This window comes from Polypterus senegalus, chromosome 7, assembly GCF_016835505.1.
Source record: "Polypterus senegalus isolate Bchr_013 chromosome 7, ASM1683550v1, whole genome shotgun sequence".
Lineage (NCBI taxonomy): Eukaryota > Metazoa > Chordata > Cladistia > Polypteriformes > Polypteridae > Polypterus > Polypterus senegalus.
In genome coordinates, this window is record NC_053160.1 from 162,494,866 (window position 1) to 162,514,248 (window position 19,383).

At 37.6% G+C, this 19,383-nt stretch overlaps 1 protein-coding gene across 3 annotated transcripts in view; it reads left to right on the forward strand.

Moving 5' to 3' along the window:
* The first annotated feature begins 2,132 nt into the window (after positions 1-2,132).
* The window catches only part of syk (spleen tyrosine kinase), a 125,892-nt gene continuing 108,641 nt past the window's right edge, over positions 2,133-19,383 (forward strand). For 2 of the 3 annotated variants that reach the window (XM_039759469.1, XM_039759471.1), the window contains exon 1: positions 9,970-10,217. The gene's annotated coding sequence lies outside the window, so the exon portion shown is untranslated. Of the gene's footprint in view, positions 2,248-9,969; positions 10,218-19,383 lie in introns of those variants that run through there. The other variant, XM_039759470.1, reaches the window with a different exon arrangement.

Here is a 19,383-nt window from a genome sequence, read left to right on the forward strand (position 1 = left end):
AAAATAGCAGTGACCCTAGCACTGACCACCGAGGGACACCACTTTTAACCAATTTCACATCATAACGGTCTGCTTCCTGTGTCTCCACACAACACACTGTACTCCCATTTCTTTTAGTTTGATGCCCAACCTGTCATATAGGACCTTATCAAATGCTTTCTGAAAATCAAGCTAAATAATAACATATGTGCCACTCTGGTTGTAACCTTTTGTTGTCTCCTCACAGAATTCCAGCATATTGATGAAATACATCCTCCCCATCTATGTGAGTTGAGAATAAGCAGCGCTTAATACACTTCATCTTCACTGGATGCCAAAATCTTGAAAGTGTTTTTTTTTAATGTAACTTCCATGGCTCAACTAAATGTTCAAGCTTTCTTCGGTTCATACAGTAAAAAAAAAAACAGTGCCTAAAGCCTATGGCCATAACTAAAGGGGTTCCCAATTCACCTGCACCACACTTTACAATAGAGTACTGACAAAAGAGTGTGGCACCGATAACAGAGCACAGTGACAAATGTGCAAACAGTTGTGCTATTTATTGTGCCATGAAAAAATTTGCAAAACAAAACATATAAAGGGAAGATAAACCCCATATATACAAATGGAGATACAACAAAACCATATAAATTAAAGAGTAACCATAGTGTGTAATGTGTAGCACCTGCATTATCTGCAACTTCTTGCTAAAAGTGTAAATGGAATTAACTTCATGTTTTGCGCCTTATGACGTGTCTGATACTTTTAGAGCTTGTGGCTGGGACCTGCAGCGTTTACTAGTGATGAGTAAAACCTGCTGAATTCACTTGTCTTTGAGTCCGGCGAAATCACTGAAATGTTGATGAACTTCACCGAACTACATGAAATGGATTGAAGGCAATGGGGAAGGAGCAACTGAACAAGCTTGGGTGGATTACAATAATGCAATTGTATTTTAATTGTCCCCAAGGACATGGTCTGGCAATGAGATCAGCAAATGCAGGCACATAATTTAAAAACAGCTGAAATTGACGTTATCTGGTGATAAAATCAATAATGACAGTCTGATATACCCTATGATTAGAAGTGCCATAATGTGACATATAGGTTTAATTTGACTTGCACAGAGGCTTTCCAGTTTTTAAATTAACATTTTGAGACAAGATCAACCAAACAGTCAATAGGGCTGATATAGCCTGTATCTAGAAGTCATGTAATAAGATATAAGCTTAAAATTGCATATATTGTCTATATTTTTAAAGGCAGGGTTTATATTATGTCATCCATTTTGGAAGTAGTAATCCATTCATTATCCAACCCACTATATCCTAACTACAGGGTCACGGGGATCTGCTGGAGCCAATCCCAGTGCGCTAGGCGGGAAACAAACCAAAGGCAGGGCACCAGCCCACCACAGGGACAATTTAGGATCGCCAATACATCTAATCTGCATGTATTTAGACTGTGGGAGGAATCCCACGCAGACATGGGGAGAACATGCAAACTCCATACAGGGAGGACCCGGGAAGCAGACCCGGGTCTCCTAACTGCGAGGCAGCAGTGCTACCCACTGCGCCACAATGCCACCCTGGAAGTAGTAATAAATATAAACAAACGTGAACATACTTTACCTATGGAATGGAATGGAATGTGAGCGGGATGCAAGCGCCTTTTTGCGCACACTCACTCACACTCACACCTGGACGGTTACCAAGCAACCTAATGTAAACATCTTTTCTGATATGGACGGGAATTGAGCCTGCCCCAGAATTTGAATTATGAAGCGGAGTTATGAAACAACAGCACCATCCTCTGCACCTGCCAATCGATCACACTTTATTTTACTTGTCGACCTTCACGTGATAGTTTGCATAAAGCCAGATCTCCCACGTCTCCGCAGTCCGTCTTAACATCTTTACCGACCAGGCACGGTGTCTGACTGATGACAAAAACAGTTAACCTGTGGGGTGTGAGCCATGAGTTTTGCTTTGCGTTTCAAAAAGGAAAGGGGCGTGTCACCATGCAAACAAAAAAGCAAAGTGTTTTACTTAACTCATCCGAATACAGCGTAAAAAAAAAAATCCTATTGGATAATCATCTCTAGAAGTTATGAACAATATGGCTTCAGATGCGCCGTAAGTAAGCATAAGGCAAGTGCACAGGCGCTATATGTTTAATCTTACCAGTCGCTTAGTTACTAGTATGCAGTCTAAAGGCCGAATGGACATTACTTACGACGATCTCTTCTCTGTGATGGTCATCAGAAAGGTTAGTGCGTGATCTAAATGAACTTCGTGATCACAGTGAGAACCGCAGCTTTTTAATGACAAAAAGATTTTGTGATTTCTGGTCAATACCCAGTTATAGCACCAGGAACTTAAAAAGTAAATTAATCGTCGTTACCTTAGCTTGATGCTCACATTAATACTATTGAGAGGAGAAAAGTAAGAAGGTTGAGAACTTAGTGAAAATTTAAAACCTCTTCAGTTAATAATAACATACTTAACCTATTTTTTGCCTTACGGCGCTCTGCGCCTGCATTCAGCGCCGAATTGAGCTCAGACTAAGTTTTAGTTACTGAAAAGCCTTAAAGTCTACGGCAACTTTAAAAATTGAAGAAAGGCAAAGAGAATGCCAGCAGAAGAACGACTTGTATTTTACGCAATAGTCGACTTTAACTAATCCGGTCGTGTTTGTGCTGCATGCCATCTCATTACTTCCAGTTTCAACCGCACTGTGCGTGCGCGAGCCCGCTGGCAACGTAGCCTATTCATTTATGATTAGCGCGGCAACCTGCCAAGAATGGCGACTATTACAGCCAAGAATGGGCAAAGACATAATGCATACTTTTCCAATCTTCATTTAAAACAATTGCGTTCAATGTGATCATGTCTTTTCCAACAATGATAACGTTCCTTCTCTTTCAAACACATTGCAGTTAATCGGTCATTATTCAATAACGAGGACACTAACATGTTGTCTTTATAAGCATGGGGTTTGCACATTTAATAACTGCTGTTGCTTTTACAGTAAAACTCAACAGAAACTTACCGTTTATTCACTGTACAAACCATAAGTGTCTGCAATGAGCCATGTGTCCTCAACACAAATACAGTAAGTTAGCGGCATGTTTGAAGGCAAACGATAAGCACAACTACAGGCAGGAGGTGATCCGAATGTGTTTGACTATTTTACATCCATCCATCCATCCATTTTCTAACCCGCTGAATGCGAACACAGGGTCACGGGGGTCTGCTGGAGCCAATCCCAGCAGTTAGGCTATATGCCGTAATTCTTTTTAAATCAGTTAGCAGTTTTACAGAGTATTATTAACGTTTTTGTCAGTATACTTTTACACTGTGGTACAAACAAATTTGAGTTCTTGAGTTGTCAAGAATAAGGGCGTCAGCAAAGTGAATACAGATTATTTTGTTTCCAGTGATTTCAATGTAAAAATGTTTTACAGCATAACCTTGTCAATTTAGGGCATTTACAATAATGTATCTGCGGTGGGCTGGCCCCCTGCCCGGGGTTTGTTTCCTGCCTTGCGCCCTGTGTTGGCTAGGATTGGCTCCAGCAGACCCCCGTGACCCTGTAGTTAGGATATAGCGGGTTGGATAATAGATGGATGGATGGATGGATGGACAATAATTTATTGGCAACTCCAGCAGGTACCTACTGTAAATCAAGAAGATTAAAAAAACTGCCGTAAACTGGACTACATGTGCTATACAATATAACAGTAAACAAAAAATAACTAAGCTTCACATTTGATTCCAGCAATATACAGTACTGTTATTTTTTTTTACTGTAATTAGCAACAGATTCATTATATCGTGTTGGTAACTTTTTGCCATTCATTTAATGTAAATTCTGTACTTTTTTTTTTGCAGTGGCATGTTCATCGTGCTTGCTGGTGTTTGCCAAGTCACAAAGACTAGGGTGTATTGTTAACCGTCAAATCTGACCTAACAGTGCAAATTATTAGGAACAGCTGTACATCAGCATACCTCATGCAGTTATCTAATCAGCCAATCATATGGCAGCAGTACAAGACATTCACTCCTACAGATACAGGTCAGGAGCTTCAGTTAATGTTCACATCAAACACTAAAATGGGGGAAATGTGATCTCAGTGATGCTGAGTGGCTGATTTGAAGATGTTGATCACTTGGGAGTTTCATTCACAAAAGTCTCTACAGTGAGAGTGGCAGCTCTGTGGATGGAAAGTATTGAATATTATTTGTGCCTAAATGAAATCCATTCAAACATGTTAACTATATTGCAATGTACATGGTGCATTTCATTTTGGCACGGTTTTACTGTGTCATAATTAAAACATCTCAACCAAATGATCAATTGGTTATTACTACACACACAATTTTGCGCTTGTTTAAAATGCAATGCAAAAGCGTATTGCAATGTAATTCGTGTCCATAGTTTGCATGCCGTAACTAAAAGCAAAGCAAACTTGTATTTTGTTTTCTATTGCTCCAAGTGGATTGCATATTTCAATTCAAAACCATGCATTAATCACACCAAAACTAGATGTAATCAGAGTGAAAAGATGACGCAAGGGGCATCAACATTTGAGGTAAGAGATGTTCCAATAACAGGTGTCTTCACCTAGTGAAGAACATACATCTATTTCATAGCCCTCACTTCCATCCATCATTTTTATAGCCATCTTGTGTTCCATTGCAATGTCTTCTGACCCAAAGGTTAATCTGACAGCTTTAATCACAAGGCAGGAAGCCAGCCTCATTGCGGAGCATGCACACACACACACACACACACACACTCACATAACGGGTCAGTCTGGAGTCATCAGTCGATCTAATTTGCCCATTTTTGGATCATATGTAGAAAACCAAGCTACCCCAATGCAAAACCCAGACAGATTAATGTCTTCTTCATAAACTACAGTTAGATTAAATGTTGGTTTATTTTAATACAGGCAAAGGCTGAAGGATGGTAACCTGTCCTGGATGGAGAGACATTCTATTGCTAGGCATAATTTCACATATAGTATATCCACAACAAATGCTAAAGGGATAGTTAGAGGTGCCAGTCAGCTTACCTTGCATGCTCTGGGCATGTGTGAAGAGGCTGGAGTAACCAGAGAAAACGCAGGAAGAACATGTAGACTCCACATATAATAATAAAAATAATATTCATAAGAAGGATGATGCTAACTTTCTCACGCCTGCTTTAAGGGTGTAGAGGCCAGAATCTATACCAGCAGCATCGGATATAAGCCATCTCAGATTTTTTTTTATTATTATTATTATTATTATTATTATTATTATTGGTGACAAAGTTCCCTGTATTCTTTTTTCCTCCACTTTCTAACCATGAGATAGCAGTTTCTCTCTATTTTTTTTTTTTTTTGCTATTGCTGTTCTTTAATTGACAACCTCGGAAACTTTACAAAACAAACACCAGTTTGACTATTTTTCTGTAAATAGTAAAATATGCATATGGTGAAAAAGTTTAATCTGTAGATCAGCATACCATGTGATTTCCTCTCTCACAGTAAAATGACAAAAATAGCCATTTTTTAATAGTAGTCATCATTATAGAGGGCTAACATTTACATTACATTACATTACATTACAGTTTATTTTTGTATAGCCCAAAATCACACAGGAAGTGCCGCAATGGGCTTTAACAGGCCCTGCCTTTTGACAGCCCCCCAGCCTTGACTCTCTGAGAAGACAAGGAAAAACTCCCAATAAAAACCTTGTAGGAAAATGGAAGAAACCTCGGGAAAGGCAGTTCAAAGAGAGACCCCTTTCCAGGTAGGTTGGGCGTGCAGTGGGTGTCAAAAGTAGGGGGTCAATACAATACAATACACAGAACAGAACAATTCCTTTTGAACAGAGCAAACTAATTATAATTCTGCTTTTGGTCTGGCTTAGTGCTTCTTTTTATAATAAAATAAAGATGTGTTACAAAGGAATGATGAGTGAGGCTAACAGAAAACATTGCAAGAATAAAAACATAAAAAGAGTCCTAAATAAAATGTATCTTTTAGTCTCGCAGATTCACTCTATACAACATCTGTATGTTCAGACTGCATCTGATGGAGTATGCAGCACAACTCCTGGTCCAGGCTTTGGTCTTGTCATGTCTGGACTACTGCAGTTTTAGCGGCAGGAATAGGGCACATGTCACCAAGCCGCAGCAGATGACTCAAAATGCAGCTGAAAGTCTGTTGTTCAGCCGGTCGAAGTGGGCACATGTCACTCACTAAATTGGCACCCTGTAGCAGCACATATTAAGTTCAAATCCTTGATGCTTACCTACAGAGTAGTCAATGGGTCAGCATTTATATTTATGGAGTCACTTGTGATTTCCTATTCTTCTTCTCTACTAATCAGGTCTGCTGATGAACAACACCTGATGGTGCCACCTCTGTTTGGTTTCAAATCTTAATGCAGACTCTTTTCATGTGTAGATCTTAGAAGATGGAATGAACTGCCCACCTGTATTTAAAATGTTGACTCCCTTAAAGTTTAAGAAGTGTTTGAAAACTCTCTTGTTAGGTGAACATGTGTCTACTGATATTAGTTAGGTTTTTGTAATTCATATTTTGTTCTGAGCTCTTCACTTGTAATGATAAATTTTGTAATCTCATCCTGTCACATTTTTTCCTAAAAAGTTTCCCATACTGATGTTTACTTATTTTTGTTAACCTCTTTTGTAGGTTACTTTGGGTAAAAGCATCTGCTAAACATATAAATGGATATGTAAATATACATTTATGGATTTTTTGGCCTTTATGTCAGTTCTTATAACTCTTTCAGATGGGTTGGACATTCACATTATCCATAGCTTCACCATTAACGGAAATGAGATATATATTGTAACCACTGTGGGTGCCGCGGAGCCCCAAACTATAAGCCCAATGTCACCCAACACAGCTCTGGATAAAAATAAAGGATTTTATTTCTCACCAGCACCCTTTCCAGTAACCCCTCCGAGACATCCAAAACACTGTTTTTTCTTCAGGATGTGTGTACATGAGCAGCGTATGCTAGTAATGTGGTTTCTTCCTTTTACCATTTATTTAATCATTTGTTGCTAGTTACCACACAGCTTTATCAGATTGGGTTAGAGTCTCGAACTCCTCACAGTTTGTCTGGAGTTGGCACCTTCTCCCCGTTTCTTTATGAGGTTTTTCTATGGTTTTCATCTCATGTCCCTAAGGTGAGTATTAGTTTAGTTTACCTTTATTGTCCACAGAAGGAAATGTGCTTTGATCCAGCCAGCAACACACAAAAACATACTCCTAAAAACATAAATATGTAATATAAAAATCAATGAGGTATTTATTGACATAAACACACAATTTTATAATAGTTGCTTATTTAAACAAAACTGAATTTGGCCTATTTATCTTTGCAGTAAGCATAACCTCATAGAAGGTAAAATTTGGAAACAACTATTCAAGCAGTGTGTCTGGTCCTTTATAAACTCATCTGTTTTTCTTTTTCATTATTCTGTTATACAGTTCTTGAAGCCCTTGTTGCGGTGGTCCACAGAGGACAGACCCCAACTGGGTTATTTAACTAAATGTATTGTTGTTAGTCACAGACAGTCCCCCAAACCAGGCCAAGAATGAACAAGTCATTATGCTCTCAATGTAACATCTCAACCTGTTGTCATTTGAAGACCCGTGTATGCACTGGTTCAGCATTCTTCCTAAAATCAATTAATAACTTAGTTTGACTGGTGACCCATGTGAGAGTATGAGAGTGTGCATGTGTGTGTGTGTGTGTGTGAGTGTAAGAGTAAGAGTGCTCTTCAATGGACTCCTGTACCATCCAAGTGTTGGTTCCTACCTTGCACCAGGTTGTGCTGTGTCTGACACCTTAAACTTGGTTGAGTTGGGTACAGAACATGAATGGATGTTTGACAGCATATTTCTTCCCCTTGTTACACCAAAGATAAACAGTGTCCCTCCTGAAAGGCTGCCATTAGTGAAGGGTGAAAGTTGCTGAATTTGCTTCATCTCAGGTTAAGAAAAATCATGGAAATGTTCTGGGAACTATGTCAAACTCAGTGAAATGCATTGAAGTTTGATCTGCGCCACCAGTACCTAATCAAACACCGTGATCTCCCTACATTGATGGAATAAAGGCCAGAAGTCCACATGACCGTCATCAGCAAATTCTTCCATGAGAACCCTGAATACAATGAGGACTGGTTGAGGTCATTGATGTTAGGTAGAAAGCCTAGAGGGGACTGGGTGGTCTTGTGGCCTTTGAACCCCTGCAGATTTAATTTTTTTCTCCAGCTGTCTGGATTGTTTTTTTTATGTTTGTTTTTTCTGTCATCCCTGGCCATCGGACCTTACTTTTATTCTATGTTAATTAGTGTTCTCTTATTTTAATTCTTATTTTGTCTTTTTTCTCTTTCTTCATTATGTAAAGCACTTTGAGCTACATTGTTTGTATGAAAGTGTGCTATATAAATAAATGTTGTTGTTGTTGTTGTTGTTGAAAGGTGAAGAGAAACGGAGATAGTTTTGGTTGATTGTTGCAGTTGTCCTTAAAGTGTCCCCTGAGGGCCAGGGAAGCAACAGCAATTTGTGTTGGATTTATTGTTGTGGCTAAAAATTTGATCTGAGCCGTGAGGCAGCCGTTCTAACCACTGCGCCATCCAGAGATTAAATTGGAAGGTTAAATATTAGAACAGTAAGATTTCTTGCAGACAGTGACCGACAGGAAGCATTAATTCACAGAGGCTTGCCATTCCATGACATGTATACTTACATCTCTTGAACCAAACCAAACAATCTTTTTCTAAAATGTTTGCTCGTTCACTGCCACTACTACCAAATAAGCACAACATCAAGGAAAGTAGATTCTTCACTCCTTCACTTCTTTGCATCAACTGCACAGCACTCTGGGTAATACTGTTGAAGTGGCAGGCTTATGCATTACACACAGATCCCATGAAAGTCCATACAATAAGACATTACCTTTAAGACATAAATACATCAACACATTTCCAGTTTTCTTTTTAGTGTGCAGTTTTTAGTCCACTATTAGAACCAGTTGTAATGTCACACTGGCCTTCAGAGCATGAGTGCTGGGAAATTAAAAAAATTGTCTGTGCTTACTGCATCAGTACATTTCCAGGAAAATATATGACAAATAAAGTCACCGGTGAACACAGTATATTCTAAGTGAAAAAGACTTAGCAAATGTCATCGACTAGCATTAGCCACAATAGCTGCCATTTCCTTTAATCTTTTTTTAATTAATTTCTGTCATTTAATTCATTATCATTTTCCCTTCCTGTAATAAATATTTTAATTATTTTTTGACAGTAAAAAGTAGGAAATATTTCCACAGTATTGTTGTGTGTGCATGTCTGTTCTGGCTCTCTTCAGTTTAGAGCTGGTTATTGTGTTTGAAACTTTTGAAACAGCAGAAGGCTGTCTGTTTTAATAATGAGCCATTAGGACTACTGACCCTGTGAAGAGTGCACCACTATTCATACTTCCGTCCTTTTAGCAAAAACAGTAATGTTCTTCTTGAAAAAGTGCCTCTGAATGGCTCACAGCAAAAAACATTCACTTGGTAACCAGTAACAGCAGATCAGTTCAAAGTCCAATAAAACGTTAAATGCAAGAAACGCTAGTCTTATGAACGTGGCCTATGAGGGATGGGTGTACCAGCCTACAGCTGATGTAGCTGGGATATTTTCCAGCCATCCAAACCAGTTGGGTTATTTTTCAAACGTAAAATGAAACTTTACCACCACAGAATTCACCTGAGACATATGCATGCTTTTTAGTTGCCATGCACAAATTTTATATTCATCGCAAAATTTTAATTCATACTTTTTTTTACAGAAAAGGGAGTCAGTGTATGGTAAAAAAGGGAAGTACTGTATGAGAGCTATGCAAGAATAGACACTTGTTAAGGAAGTGGGTGCAAGCATGAGAAAATGAGGAAGCGAGAGCAAACTTCCACGTAATTCTCAGCCTGCTACATGAGCGTCTAACCAGCTCAGTAGCTGAAGCCTGAGCCCTCGGCAGTGGTCCCTTTTTACTCCTTCTTGGGAATTGAACTCTTTTTTTAACTGAACACCAAAGTCACAATTCAAATAAAAACAGTACTTTTGAAATGTGCAAATAAGAGAAAAATTGCAACATGTTGGGAAAATGATAAGCTATAGCCCAAAGTGCGGAAGAAAATAAGAGTTTTGCAGCTCTGTTAAAGGTAAGTGCCTTTTGTTTTTTTATTATTTGAATATGGACCTTAGCCAGCTTTGTATATGAGGAGAATGAGAAACATTATGTTCGGTCACTGATTTTCTGTACTTGAAAATGAAAAGATAACTTACAGCATATAACAGCAATGCATGTGTGGCCAAGTATGTGTCTGAGCAAAGGGCAGGGTGCAGCTGGACTGGAGTTGGCTGTTGAATTGTTATGAAATCTCATCTTTTACTAAATCATAACTGAAAGTTCATTTGGCTTGCCATTCTGGCGGAATTAGTGCACATACTGTACATGTATTTAAATAATTCTACCCATTTGCGCAGAGTGCGCATCTGAATGTCTTTCACTGATATACATTTACCTATTGTCTGTTTGTCAATTTTTAGGAGCATATTATTTTTAAAACCTTTATTACAGTATGGACATTTGCATGCTTTATAGCAGATGATCTATGGGAACTTTTTACTTTTATTTTAAAGGCCTTTTACTATTAATAGTTGATTAAAACATCTTGTTTTAAGGATCATATTATCTTAATATACTTAATTTAAACATTACATATTATAGTACTAGGGTGTTGTACTGTGTTAGCCATTACGAACGTAGTGAGAGTTCAAGCAAAATGACACCTTTTATTGGCTAACTAAAAAGATTGCAACATGCAAGCATATTGATCTTTTTACTTAGCCAATAAAAGGTATCATTTTGCTTGACTTCTCACTACATATTATAAGACATTGTTTGAAGTAATAAAACTAGTGATATTTAATCTAAAAACTTCTGCTGTATACGCAGTTTTGTTCTTCTTATTTTGCAACTATTAAGACTAAATTTTACAGTTTTCAAAAAATCACCATTTAAATATATGATAAGATCATCTTTCATTACTTTCTGTATTTTTTAGGAAATGTTTAACTTTATTTAGATCCTCCTCTAACAATGCATAATTTTAAGATAAGTGAAGTATTACTATGAAACAGCATATAGAGCTACTCGCAACAAAGCAAACCTGCTAGCATTAAAATAACACAAAAACAGAAATTAAACCTCAGTTATAGATAAATATTAAAGCCTGATACAGCTTGTATACATAGTAGATGTCAAATGTGTAGACACTCTAAATACAAATTACAATTTTTGTTAACGTGAAGGCTGAAATCAAGGTAACTCATGTTGGAATTTTCTTCCAATATCTTGGAACTAACAATATAGGTGAAAAGTAAACAGATAATTTTCAGGAAAAATAGTTAAAAACCATATGTGTTTAGATTTTAGCTATCCACTCTGTGTGTATTTACTGTATCAATATAAATTGTGTATAGATATACAGATAAACATGTGAATAATTTTATATACTGTGTCTTCAGGAAGTATTCAGAACCTTTCGCATTTTATACATTTTGTGTTAAAATTAATTTATTTTTTCCACTCCTCAAGTAACACTAAGTACCGCAGAATGACAAATTGAAAAGTGGATTTTAGAAATTTTTGTCAAATGTATTAAAAATAAATAATGAAAATATCACATTGACACAATAATTCAAACCCTTTATTCAGTACTTACGTACATTAGCAGAGATTCCAACCTGAAATCTTCTTGGGTCTGACGGATCAAGCTTTACACACCTGGATTTGGAGATTTTTTCCCTCCATTCTTCTCTCCAGATCAATTCAGCTTTCTCTCAATCCCATCACATTTCCCACTCCTTTTTGCTTAAAAACAGCCCTACAGCATGATGCTGGCACCACCACACTTCACCACTGGAATGGTATTTTACTGATGATGAGTTTTCTCCAGACGTGATGCTTAGAACTGAGAGGCCAAACAGTTCATCTGTAGTTTCATCAGACTGCACTACAGTCTAAGAATATTTCAGGTGCCTTTTTGCAAACTCCATGTGGGCTTTCATGTGATGTCTTGCCACTTTGCAATAAAGCCCAGATTAGTGGGGTGTCACCATGGTGGTTGTCCTTCTGAAGGTTTCTCCCATCTCCACACAGATTATCTGGAGTTCAACCAGAGTGAGCTTTAGGTTATTAGTCACCTCTCTTACCAAGGCCCTCTTCTCCCAATTGCTCAGTTTGGCTGGAAAGCCATCTCTTGGAAGAGTCACACTTGTTCCAAATTCCTTCCATTTAAAAATGATCAAAGCCATTGTGCTCTGAGAATCTTCAGTACCTTCCCCAGATCTGTGCCTCAACACAATCCTGTATTTAAGCTCTGCAGGCAATTCCTTGGTTTGGTATTTTCTCTGATACACATTGTCAGCTCTGGAACCTTCTTTAGGCAGGTGTGTGTCTTTTCTAATCATGGAATGTCAATTAAATTGAACAAAGGTAGACTCAGAACAAGGTTCAGAAACATCTCAATAATGCTCAATAGAAAGGGATGATCATGAGCCTAATTTCATAGCAATGGGCCTGAATACTTGCATCAATGTAATATTTCAGTTTTTTTATTTTAAACAAAAATTGTTAAAATTCCTACAATCCTGTTTTTTTCTTTGTCATTGTATTGTATTGATTGTTGCTTGATGAGGGAAAATATGGGTTCAAATAATATGAACATAAGGCTGCTTTATAACAAAATGTGTGAACATTGAATGAGTTTAAATATTTTCTGAAGGCATTGTATAGTGCATCTGTGTTGCTCGAAAAATCCTTGTAATCCCAGGCCAGCTACATCTGATGCATTGATTAATCCAGAAGATTACTGGTGGAGCAGGGAAAAAATCCTTGTGCATAGCCAAGTGCTTCTGGGCACTGGTCCATATTTTCTTTCCGTTAGACAAATTGCATAAAATTAAACAGAAGTTTCTGAGTTGGCATTTCAAGGTCTGTTGTCATTTGCCTGAAATTCAGTCTGAACCGAATGAGAATACATATTAGTCAAGGAAAGCAATTCATAACAAAGGTAATTAAACAAAACTTTGCTTTGTGTAGCCAAAGGGACTGTTAGCCTATAGTGGTAATAAAAAGCACAATTTTAGCAGGCCCTGCCTACAGTATACCTTAAATAGACTGATAAATTAACAGGGAAAGTAAAAGTGATAGCAACGGGTAAAGATGTAATTTCACGTTGAAAAAAAAAAAAACATAATAACACATGTTTAAATAACATTTTGGTTGTTGCAAATTCACTAGGTCAGTAGTTACTCTGAGACTGAAGTCATGGGATAATGGAGGAGAATTCCATCTGACCAATAAGTGGCAGCAGCAAGGGATTACCATGTAAAACACATGATACCCTACAGTCTGTTTTGGGGAGCAGGTAGACTAATAGTCACTGGAATACTTAGAGTTGCAAGAAGGATCTATGATGGTACTGTATGTGCAGAAGACTAAGGTACCAGGGTTGATTTAGGATCACCAATGCACCTAACCTGCATGTCTTTGGACTGTGGGAGGAAAACGGAGCACCCGGAGGAAACCCACGCAGACACGGAAGCTAACCCAGGTCTCCTTACTGTGTGCCGTCCATTCTTTCTAATTGTGGACTCATGAAATCTGACCTTAGTTGAAGAACGAGAATCCAGTTCTTTGGATTTCTTTATTTGTGATTTCCTAGAATATATTGCAATGCAGTCTTGGAGTACTTTTGGCAGGTTGCCCACTCCTAGTAAATTTCATTACTATTCCAAGTGTTTTCCATTTGGAGATTATAACTTTTATTAAGGTTCTTTGCAGTCCCAGAGCTTTAGTAATAACTTTGTAGCTTGTCCCAGACTCAAAGATATCAACAACATGTTTTTGATTTATTCAGGAATGTTCTATTCGTTGTGACATTATGTGCATGTTGAATCTCATGCTGTCAACCTGCCTTGTTGGTAATATTGAAAATATAGTGAGTGGGGTTTATATTGACTCTAAGCCTACGTCCACACTACTGTGTATTTAAATTTAACAAATGCAGCTTTTAGACAAAAACATTCTTCATCCACACTATTGTTTCATATCATTTGTGAAACTATGTCCATCCACACTAAGACACTATACCATAGATGTTTGCCTACACTGGGCACACATGAATCACCTGAAAAAACCTTGAAGGTATCATAACACCAGAGACCAAAGGATTTACTTTAATCTGAAAATTGTAACAGCCAGTATGTTTTTTGCCTTTTGCACATATTTTCAGCATTCAAACTCAACAAAAAGCGATTTAGATTTATTCAGGTACCTTGGAAAACAACTCCTCTATGTCTGCTATGTTGGAATGTGGTTTTGTAAGGTGACCAGTCAGGAAATGAGACATTGTAATGAGCAGGATCAAATCAAGAAAGAGCTAAATAATAAGCTGAAGTAAATAATTGTCTTTCTATATAATACACTGCCATGGCTGTTCATTTGTCTGTCCAGGATTTTAAATCACCTGTAGCTCGCAAACCGTTTGACCTATTGACCTGAAATTCAGCACACATATAGTGCGTGACGTCTACTATCCACTTTCACGGTGATGATTGACCTTCAAGGTTATTCCTTTTTTTAGTTTTATTTTATTTTATTGTTGAATCAACTCTCAGCAGTGGCCAGCAGGGCGGCCGTGCGACTCATGCATACGGCAGCTGTTCTCATTCCCTACCACTTTCGCCATCACTTCCCCTACCTCTTCATATATTAAATCAATCTTGAGGCAAATTGAAGAATTAAGTGCCAGCTTAAGTGAAAAATTAAGGAAAATGTACTAAGTAATTGCAACACAAACACTGACTTAATCAGTTTTAATTCAAAAGAGATGCTGATGAAAGAAGAGAAGAAGCAGGTTGTTAGGGTGGAGAAAAGAAGAGCTGCTCAGGAAGCAGCAAGCACATCAACCTCTGAGCAAACGAATGGTAAACGTACAGAGAAAGAGGAGGAAAATTACAAGTCAAGTGTGTTCACTGCACGTTATCGTACAGCTCCACATGCTCTCATCCGCCTTGTCCGTTGACTACATATTTATTTATGGCATCTGTTTCATTTTTCCCAACCACTTGCCAGTGCCCAGGCTGATTTATGTTACTATTGTCAAAGCACTCTCTAAGTGTTTGCAGGTAAGGGCTGTCTATCCGCCCGCTCTTATTTCATGACCAGGTGTTAACCCCAATGATATTACTATGGGGGATTCCTTTCTGTAGCTCTTGCCCTCTTTATATTGTGCATTTCAGTTTGTAAAGATATTTATTTGCGTCATACTGAGCAAATTATACTTATTACTTTATATAAATATTAATATAACTACATTACACATTAAATAAGTCAGCACTTCATAAAATAACTTTCCATTTCACAGTACAGTATACATGATATCAATGACAGATAACAATTATTCTGTGTAAGGTAGCTGAACAGCGGTACAGTACAACAGTCTCACAGACTGCTACTTGAATTTGCAATTTTGCCACATCATGTTTAATGAGGACTTTGATATAAAGGAGCTTTATTCTTTAACCAGTGTATTACTGTATTACATTTTGATTGATGACCTAAAAATATTCAGTATCAAACATTTCCAATAGTAGTGGAAATTATGGAGGCTAGAGGTTAAATACATTTTCACAGCACAAATGACCAACATGGTGGCACAGAGAGTGGATCTCAAAGATCAAGCATCCTGTGTTTGATTTTCTTGGCCCTTCTTGATGTGTCTAGGAGGGGTTTTCTTCTACGTATTACAGTTTTGGTAAACTTGTCATTGTTAGAATAATTTATCAAAAAGTTCCTTCTACACTGTGCCAGGCCTTTATCAGATTGAAGTAACTAACTAAAAATTGAATAACTTGATTTTTTAATTACTTATTTCTTCCCTCAATAAAAATGCTATTTGTTCCGAGCACTGTCCTTAGTGAGTATTGTCTACAACAGACTTCTTGGCCATTTTACCCAGCCAGTTAGATATTTTTTTACGTAAGGTGGCAGTTAATTCATATGTGTTTCTAGGCTTGCTTCAAAATGGCAGGCAGAGGGTGGGTAGATTATGTCTTCCTATCAAACGCATGGTGTCTCTGCGAGTGCCATCAGCATAGATGATGCAGGTTTTAACAAGATATCTGTGGATGCGGGATCAGTCCTGAGTCTGGAGCTAACTGCCTTCTAATTTGAATTGCCAGCACACATTGAGATTGAGAAACATATTTTATTCATTAATGATTACATAAAGATACAATGAAATATCTTATGCCATTCTATACTCCCAAAGCAAAATGTTCACATTTAAGACACATGTAAATGCAGAATGGAGTTTTAGTTTGTCTTTCTGCTTCTTGATGATTTTATGTTGTGATCTTTTCCTCCTGTCAGCCACGCCCTGTTTCTTATCAGTTTGTTGGTCTGATTCACATTTAAATGTTATCAGTTTTAAGGTCAAAGGCATTTTAATGTAGAAGTGAGTTGGAGCCAGTGAGACATACTGTATGTTTGCTGTTGACTCTTAACATCACTCTTGCTCTTTTGCATACAGAATGCTGTAATAATTATTTCATTTGATTTACCTTTAATTTATATAATACTCTATATGATGAAAGCCTGTGTAAATTTACCTGATCAGTGCAGCCACTTGGACAGAAATATATTCTAAATGAGTAGAAAAAAATGGACAGTTCCTTCGATTGTCACTAGGCAGCCAGCCAGCATTGATGCCATGGCTTTGTTTCCTCCTTGATCTAAGTGCAGCCTTTGATACTATTTGTCATACCCCTCTCCTTAATAGATTATCTTTGATTGGAATTACCCACACTCCACTAGATTGGTTCGGATCCTACCTCTCAGGCCGCACTCAGTTCATTCAGCTTAAAACTTTCACATCCTAACCCACCACTGTTACTTCAGGTGTGCCCCAGGGATCTGTCCTGGGGCCTCTTCTTTTTATTATTTACCTTCTTCCCCTTGGCAATATGTTTCGTAAATATGACATTAATTTTCATAGTTATGCTGATGACACCCGCCTCTATCTTGCTAGTACACCTACCTCTTCTTTTCCACCATTTTCGCTTATTGACTTCATTTCTGAAATTAAATCCTGGTTTTCTTTAAATTTTCTTAATTTAAACAATGATAAAACCAAGGCTCTCCTCATTGGTATAAAATCATCATTATCTAAAGCCGATAATCTTTCACTTGCTGTTGATAACTCTTTTGTTTCCCCTTCACTTCAGGTCAAGAGTCTGGGTGTCATCCTTGATAGTATCTTTCCAATCTCACATTAATAACGTCACCCGGCCTGCTTACTTCCACCTACGTAATATTAAACACATCCTCATCTCCCTCACTCCCCATACCACTGCCATCCTTGCTCACAGTCTTGTTACTTCTCGTCTGGACTATTGCAATTCACTCCTCTTTGGTCTCTCTAATAAATTTGTCCATAAGCTTCAGCTAGTCCAGAATTCTGCTGCTCGCATCATTACTCAAACCCCGTCTATTCACCATATTACTCCTGTCATGCAGCAGCTTCATTGGCTCCCGATTAAGTTTCAAATTGATTTTCAGATTCTACTATTAACATTTAAGGCCATTCATATCTGCCTGACCTTCTTCATGTTGCCATTCCCTTCCGTAACCTTAGATCCTCCTCCTCCTCTATCCACCTGACCGTCCCTGTCGTTTGCCTAATCACCATGGGGAGCAGAGCATTCAGCCATTCTGCTCTCAAGCTCTGGAACTCACTACCTACTGAGCTTAGATATACTGAATCATTCTCAACTTTCAAATGTAAACTCAAAACTCATCTGTTTAAAATGTTTTTTTCTCTATGATTACAGTGGCTTTTTTTGGTTTTAATTTTTATGTTTTCTGTATTTTCTGATGTTTTGTTTATAATGTGTTTTTATTTATTGTTTGTTCAGTGTCCTCGAGTGCTTAGAAAGGAACCTTGTAGTAATAAAATGTATTATTATTATTACCAGTAAAGGCGCACTGCAGAATAACATGCAGTGAATACACTTGACTTGAGCATTCCTAGTTTTCATCCTCTTTCTCAGTACGTTTAGCATTCATTTACTCAGAGGTTGATGCGTTTGTTGTTCCTGAGCAGCTCTTCTTTTTTCCACCCTAGCAGCCCCTCTTCTGTCGGCATCTTTTCACATTAAAACTGATTAAGTCAATGTTTATGTTGTAATTACTTAGTACGTTTTCTTTAATTTTTCTTCAATCTGCCTCAGGAATGATTTAAGATATGAAGAGGTAAGGATGAGAATGGCGCCCATACGTATGCACCGCATAGCCACCCTGCTGGTCACTGCCAAGAGTTGATTCTACAATAAAATTAAATAAAAATAAAAAAGGAATAACCTTGGAGGTCAATCATCACCCCGAAAGCGAATAGTAGACATCATGTAGTATATGTGTACCAAATTTCAGGTCAATAGTTCAAACGGTTTGCGACCTACAGGTGATTTAAAATCCTGGAGAGACAAATGAACAGCCATGGTAGCGTATTATATACTGTATAAGGATTATTATTATTACTATTGAATCAAGCATGTGATTCTTTAACACTGCGTATTCCAATATTTTATAGGTAGAAACAAAGTTTCAGGATAAGAAATAAATTAGAGAGAAATGATGTAACATTGATGGACTTACACTCAGTGGCCATGTCATTAGATATGCCTATCTATCACTGGGCAGGCCCAGTTTTTTTTCCCCAGAACAACGTGAATGTTTTGAGGCAAGGATAGAATATGATGATATGAACATTATCTGGGAAGTTTGGTCCATGTTGACATGTGGATTTTTGAACAGCATATTTTTTGTTGTCCTCTGCAATGTCAGTATGAACCAAAGCCAACCAATAATAATTCAGCAGGAAATGTTTACACCCTCAAATATGAATTTAATGGAAATATGATTATTATTCAGGATATCAGTACACAAGTCCATCATAAGACAGATATTCAGGAGTCTATAACTATAAAGAGTTTTTCAGGATTCTTTGAATGAAAAGGCTTATAGGTTGACATTAAGACGTGTAGAATGTACTCTTACTCTTAACCAGCACTGTAATATCTTCTCATGCTCCACGTACAACCTCAATTTCAAAAAAGTTGGGATGCTGAGTAAAATGGAAATAAAAACAGAATGCAATGATTTGCAAATCTCACAAACCCATATTTTATTCACAAAAGAACATTGAAAACATATCAAATGTTTAAAATGAGAAACTGTACCATTTTTAAGAAAAGAAT